Source organism: Centroberyx affinis, unplaced genomic scaffold, assembly GCF_046629955.1.
Source record: "Centroberyx affinis isolate AG114_WGS23_722 - 3 ecotype Tasmania unplaced genomic scaffold, CSIRO-AGI_Caff_v1 ptg003938l_1, whole genome shotgun sequence".
NCBI lineage: Eukaryota > Metazoa > Chordata > Actinopteri > Beryciformes > Berycidae > Centroberyx > Centroberyx affinis.
This window is the reverse complement of record NW_027281767.1, coordinates 24,694-32,126: the sequence shown is the minus strand read 5'-3', so window position 1 is coordinate 32,126 and position 7,433 is coordinate 24,694.

The window sequence follows — 7,433 nt, the reverse complement described above, 5'->3', positions numbered from 1 at the left end:
ACGCTTTTGAAAATGTGTGGAGTACAAGTGCACAAAAGGAAGAGGTGGTCAGACAAGAAAAATACAGCTGCATCAGCTCTCCTGACCTCTCCAAGGCTCCATTAGAGATGACCAAAATGTTTGCTCTCTGTTTCACTCAGGGAACATACTGAACCTTTTACCTGGTATCAAAGTAATGAAAAGTGCTGTATGTTCCCCAAGTTGGGATCGCACATCATATCCATTTAAAGTTTTCAAGGTGACAGAAGCTTTGGCTTCCAGCTGGAACATAGTATTCTTTTTTTGCTTTTTTTCATCACCTGCCTTCTCTGATTTTCCAGAGAGAACGTTGGCAATGTACCACTTCTCAAACGACGTGCTTGAAACCGCGGTGTGTTTTTCCTCGCATGCCCTCGCCTTTTTCTTTGCTTCTCTGGCTGTTTGAAAAGAGTCGTACTGCCAAATGACGATTGCGATAATGGCGTCCATTGGCTTGGATGAGTCTCATAATAGCTTAGCTGTGTCAACTCCCCGTGCAATTACAGCTCACTCCTCACTTGACTTTTGACATCTCCATAGATAGCAGGGGAATTGTGTGCCGGTGTAGATTTATCTTGGGTAATGTATTCCACTGCCGAGACACGTGGCAATCTTGCGATGTGAGAGCCGCTATGTTAGCACAGGTGCAGGTGGAACGGCGTATTCCTCTCATCAAAACAACTACTTCTACTCTGAGCTCATTTGCATAATGCTCATCAAGAAGCTAAAAGGCCATGCAAATGGATGATAATGTTTCAGTGCCTGTCATCCTGCATCATTTATCCTCTGTGGGGGTGGAGAGGCAATTATGGCATCACTCAAAACCTCAGATGACTGGCAAACGGATGCAAAGTTCACAGCTTTCACTGCTAAAAGTTTGCTCTATTTGCTGCCAGTTAAGAAAAGTTGGACTCTTCCTTGCCCATATGCTTATGTGTACGGCAACATGTACAGTACATGCAGAAATGCATGTGTATGTGTACATGTGTACATGCTAGAGTTCAACCGATTTGAGTGTTTGAAGGCCAATGATGGCATTTTTGGATTGAAGCTGCTGGTAGCTGTTACCAGATATTCCATGTCTTTAAATTTGACCATTTTCATGCCAACATTTTTTAAACTTACAAGTATTCAATATTTCCACCAGAATTCTGTTCTGGTCAGGGTGGACAAGACTCTGGAACAGCATTTAGACCATCATGGGACAACTAAAATTCTCCATTTGAACACAGGATAATAACTAGAAGGGCACTCGGAGAGCGCAGACCTCTGCCAAGGTTCGTGCTATTGTTGCTTGTTCGTGATTCGGATCCGGATCCACCCCAAAATTGAATGGGTTCTTCCTTGGCCCATGCTACACCCTTCCACAAAGTTTCATGAAAATCGGGCCAGTACTTTTTCCGTAATCCTGCTAACAGACAAACAAACAGACAAACAAACAAACATATGGCACCGAAAACATAACCTCCTTGGCGGAGGTAATAATAACATTCATCCATACTGAAATCTGATCAAAATGTTGGATCATTTCAGTTTAGCTTAACGGCTTTCCACAGACAACCAGTGTAGTATGTATCAATTCTACAGTAAAAAATCAATCAATCAGCAGCTGGAACAACTCTGTTTTCTAACTTTTGAAATGAGGGCCAAACTTTTTCTCTGTCGCTCTTTGTGACTTCAATCTATTTTAGCTGTACGTTGTCAAAACTCCACAGCCGCCAAAGAAGAGACACAGACTGAGAATGATTGATATTTCTGTGCAAATGGATTTTTTTCCCCCTCTCTTTTCTTCTCTCAGCCGCCCAGGAAATTGCATTTTTGTTAGGATTTGGGAACATCATTCAGCGCTGACCCCCAGAAGTCATCTTCTGTATACAAACTCTCCCATGTAATACAGAGCGCTGTTGGGACGTGGAGGCGAGGCCGCTGTGAACATTTCGAACAAACCACAAACTGTTGTTTTCGCATACGGCGACAATAACTCGCTACAGCTGACGTCTATAATTTGGGAAAACGACAAAAACGGTAGCTGCGCCGCAGAATGAATGACTTATAGACAGATTATGTCAGTTTGTCCAGCGATTATGTCACTTTGCTTGTGACAACAAAGACGTTTTATGTATTTCAGTGATGTCTCAGAAAAACAGGCTTCCATCTGAACCGCCAAGCACTGCTCCCTCTGTCGTTCTCTCTCTCTCCTCTTGCGAGATTTATTCCTGTTGACCCTGCGCTCTGTACTGACACTGAGCAGAGACGCGTCTGTGTTTCCTCAAACATTTGCTAGATGGAGGGAAGCCATTAAACATAGCTCTGCTCACAAACAGCCCCGCTCGCAGGATCCAAGGTGATGCTGAAAAGAAGGCTTTTATCTCGTGAATTGAATATTTTGAAGCGTAATGCTCCCCACGGCGTCGGCTTGTGCTTCACTGTGCAACAGAATAGTTGGGAGGTTTAGGTCTTTGGCTCTGCAGCTTGAAGCCATCTAGAGCAAGACAGACATGCAGAGACTTAGACATTGATCAGATTAAAGGGGATCAAGTAGAGGATGTGTTCCGTAATGCTGCTTTGATGTTATGCAGACCCAGTGAAGACGCATACGGGAAAACGGATTCTGAATAATCGGTATACTTGATATATTTAAAGAGGTATTAAAGAGTAACTAAACCTCAAACATAAATCTGTGGTGAAGCCTGACACCTAAAGGTGAAAAGTAGGTACTGAACTGGCCACCTGCTATTGGCCGATCTGTAGTGTCAGGTGATTTGGGTTTAGGGTTTAGATACTCTTTAACTGATGCATCAATCTACACAAAACATTGCTCATGTATCATTTGATTACACTCGTGTTACACCCAGCCGTCGAGTGGAAACTTCTGCATCTCTAAAACGACTTCAATCAGGAGAGACAAGTGAATGAAGTAAAGATAATAGTTTATTATAACAGATGATTTGGTGAGAATTAGGACTTAACAAGAGTCTTTGGCGCTTAGACTCTACAGGGAGATTTTGAAATCGAGGGGCACCGGCCCTGAGCAGCAACAAGATAAATCCCCCTGTGGAGTCCAGACACTGGTGGTGGTGGCTGATGACTTCTGCTGTAACTGATAGCTGGTGAGGTTGATGAGTGAAGAAGCTGATGAAGCTGATGAAGCTGATGAATCTGCGAAGACTGGGCGGAGACGGGGAGGTGGAGGGGTGCAGCATAACAACAGCATGGATGGACTACAGCGGAGAGAGAGAAACATATTTAAAAAGACAGCAGCAAAATGATAGGCTAACGATAGAGATGTGTCGCTGTGCTATTGGATAGATGTGACCAGCTGATGTGAACAGCTGATATCTCAATTGACAGCCTGGGAAAAGACAGCAAGGAAATAATGAGTGAGCATGCGTGAGAGAAGTGAATGGCAGTATGGAATGAGAAGTGAAGCATGCAAAAGATAGTCTTCCTGACTGAACCTTCGCTAAAGCTCCATTCAACTTTCTTTTGAAGCTCGACCGCCACGCATTTTTTTATTCATCACGGTGGAATTCTCTCAATCCCATAGAGGAACCACGTAATCCTTCGACTGACGTTTTAAAACGTGCAGAGTCACAAGGATTTCCCCAACGCTGATGTCAGGCTGTGTGTGGATGTGTTCGGCTCATCCTAACCCTGGGGGAGAGTGTAGTTCAGGTACGGGCGACGGCTCGGCCAGGTTTATGTTTCCTCCCTGCGTGTTTCAGACTCAGGCTTGTTTACTGAGCGGCTCCAGACGGAAAAGCCTGAGGGCAAAGTCCGCTGACAGAGAGCTAAGAATGAGCAGAAATATGCCATCAGGTTGAGCGTCTTGGTGTGTGTGTGTGTGTGTGTGTGTGTGTGTGTGTGTGTAAATGTATATACTTGCACTTGAGTATTATAAGGTATTTTGTGCCTTTCTATAATGTGTGAACACCCATATGTACAGTACATGTGTGTATGTGCTTTGTATTTGTGTGTGGATGTGTGTATGTGTATGCATGTGCTAGTTTCCTGAGGTGTGTCTGTGTGTGTGTGTGTGTGTGTGTGTGTGTGTTTGTCTAGATGCATGTATTTGCACTTGAGGCAGTATTTGGTGCATTTACATAATGTGTTTGCACCTGTATGTGTGCATGTGCCAATATCCTGATGTGTGTATGGGTGTGTGCGTGTGTGTGTGTGTGTGTGTGTGTGTGCCTATAAATGTATTTGCATTTGATACAGTATTTCAACAATTTACATAATGTCTGTGCGCAACAGACCGAACCCTCCTACTCTCTACTAACCGCCCACTATGGTTGCCCTGTCCCGACCTGACAGCAGTGTGTGTGTGTGTGTGTGTGTGTGTATGGGGAGGGGGAGTGTGTATGGAAAGTTTTTAATGCTGGCCGGTTATCTGAGAGCGGTTAGGAGCGACAGGTTTACAATAGTGGCCTGTCTGTTTCATATAACAGAGAGTATTACTGTGTGTTGTTTGAAGTGGAAGTGACATCAGACATCATTGACCCTTTCCTGGATGTGCTACACACTGAAACACACACACACACACACACACACACACACACACACACACACACATGCAGACTTACTGGCCTTTTGATAAAAATCAGATCTGGTCCAGTCAGTGTTTTCTACCTCTGATATGATGGATATGATGCAATTTGATTAATTACATATTTATTGTAGAATTTATCAATACTACACTTGTTGTCTATGGGAAAACCTTAACCTGAATTGACTCTGAGACATTTTGATCAGATTCCACACAAGTATGCATGAATATAGTTTATTATTGCTGTCATCCTGGGGTTCAATGGAGAGTTTTAGTGTCCCATGATGGTCTAAATGTTGTTTCAGAGGCTTTTGCACCCTGACAAGAATACAATTCTGGAGGAAACACTGAATACTTGCATTTTTTTAAGCATTAAAAGGGTCAAATTTAAAGATATTTAATATTGGCACAAAATATCAGCACTTTAAATCCCCAAAAAGATCATTATTGGCCTTCAAAACCCCCCAAAATCCCTGATCTAACCCAATTACACACACAAAAAAACACACTAACACACAAACATACACATAGACAACACTTCTCCCTGCTTCACTCACACACACACATACACACACACACGCTTTCCCCGACTTCCTCTACCTTGACCAGCTAGTTTACCTCGGGGGACTTCCACGGTCAGAGAGAGCCTTTCAATTATGTCAGCTCAGATCCGACCACCGGGGATGGACAGAGAGGAGTGGGGAGAGGGGGGGTGGGGGAGTGGAGTGAGAGAGAGAGAGAGAGAGGGAGAGAGAGAGCACACTTTTTTTTGTGGTTATTTTAGATGCTGCGTTCTGTGTTTCCGTGCAGCGCCTGCAGGGCACGACATCTGCCGCAATTTAAATTCTCTATATTCCCCTCCTTCTACTATAGTTTTAAATTATCATTCCACTATTATACTATAGATTTTTTTGATTCGTTGTGGTTAGTGTTGAGACAGAGCGAGATGGAGGTATGGTGCTATGGAGAGAGAGAGAGAGAGAGAGAGAGAGAGAGAGAGAGAGAGAGAGAGAGAGAGAGGTGGAGTGGTAAGGACAAGTTGTGACCAGCTCAGCTCTCAAACACATTAAGAGGAACTTCTGGAGTGGTAGAGCCTGAGGGATCGCACTGTGCGTGTGTGTGTCTGTGTGTGTGTGTGTGTGTGTGTGTGTGTGCATAGGGATGCAGTGGAGGCAGAAGAACCATGCCTGAACTCAGTGTATCCACCTATTTGTTTATGTGGAATAGAGTTTAGACATAAATCTAGACAAAGATAGGCCAAAAAAGCAGAAATTCATGCTTTTCTGAGAGTATAATTCACAAAGGGGGGTGTGTGTGTGTGTGTGTGGGGGGGGGGGGGGGGTGCTCGTGGTGGTGGTCTCCCATGGGACACCCCGGCGACCATCTGCTGGTAAGGTAACACCACCGGCATCGGGGGGGCGAAATGTGAACACTGGAGACCATGGGACAGACATGAAAAAACCCCACAGAGGCCGAAAGCCATTAGACTTCATCAATAAGAAAAAAAAGCATAAGCTCTCCTATAGCTGTTTTATTGAAAATGCTGATTGAAAAGCTAATTATTGCTATTTTTTTCATTGCTTTTGGGTGAGTATGTGAATGGTGAATGATGGGTCGAGTTGGATTTGTAAAGAATTGGCCGTCGCAAAGGTTCATGTTGGAAGGAATTACCCTCCGATTACAACCAATGTGGATTGTTGAAGGCTGAGACAGATGATGATGTTTCATAAATGACATGGATTTGCTGTTTTTACCACAGAACTGTATTCTTGTCAGGGTGGAAAAGCCTCTGAAACAGCATTTAGACCATCATGGGAGACTAAAACTCTCCATTGAAACCCTAGATCATAATAATAAAACATGCATACTTGTGTGGAATCTGATCAAAATGTCTCATTAGAATAAATTCAGGTTAAGTTCTTCCCATAGAAAACCAGTTTAGTATATGTAACCAATCAATCTGCATAATATCAACCAATATCGTCCCTAAATATCAGCAAACTGACATATTGGTCTAACCCTATACTCTCTTAAGTAAGTTCTTCTTTGATTCTCACAGTTAATAATCGCCTTGTTTGTGTCTACAGCTTTATTGGAGTGTGAGAAAGCTGAGCAGGCTGCAGCTTTCTGGGGAATTTCATGCCTGCAGATGTGTCCTCCAATAAATAAAAAACTTCTCTTATGGTCTATTCCCCGAAGATCAGAGATATTCACTGTGGTGTAAACAAACCCGAGTTCCGCGGAAGTGACGGATGTGATTTTCAGAGCAGCAGCAGGGGGAGAGACATATGCCAGAAGAAGAAAAATTCCTATAATATTCCAATAGGGACGCGCAGTGTGTCTGTGATACTCCTATAGTGACTTATAGTGTGTTTATCATGACTTTCTTACTTTATGGTTGCATGGTATGCTGATGTCCTATGATAGTCCTGTGGTATTCCTATAATGTTCCTTTGCTGTGATACTTTGTAAAATGCATCTTATCATAACTATAGTTATTTTCTTTAGGGGAGAGCAGGGAAGAGAGAGAGGAGAGACCCTTACCAACAATCACTGTAATATTCCTATAATACAGTTTGCCTGTGATACTCAATAGTGAGTTTATGGTGACCTAGATTATGGAGATATTTTTATCTCCTATAGTAGGCCTATGCCTGTAATATATTCCAATAATGTTCCTATAAGGACTTATTTAATTTTGCTGTGATATTTGCATAGTGCCATTCTACAATGTATAATAGTTATAATATTCCTATAGGGACTTATTGTTTTTTACCCTATGGTATCACTATAATATTCCTATTGGGACTTATTTCTTTTACTTATTTTTCTTTCTTTTTTTTATTTCCTATGGTATCGCTATCAT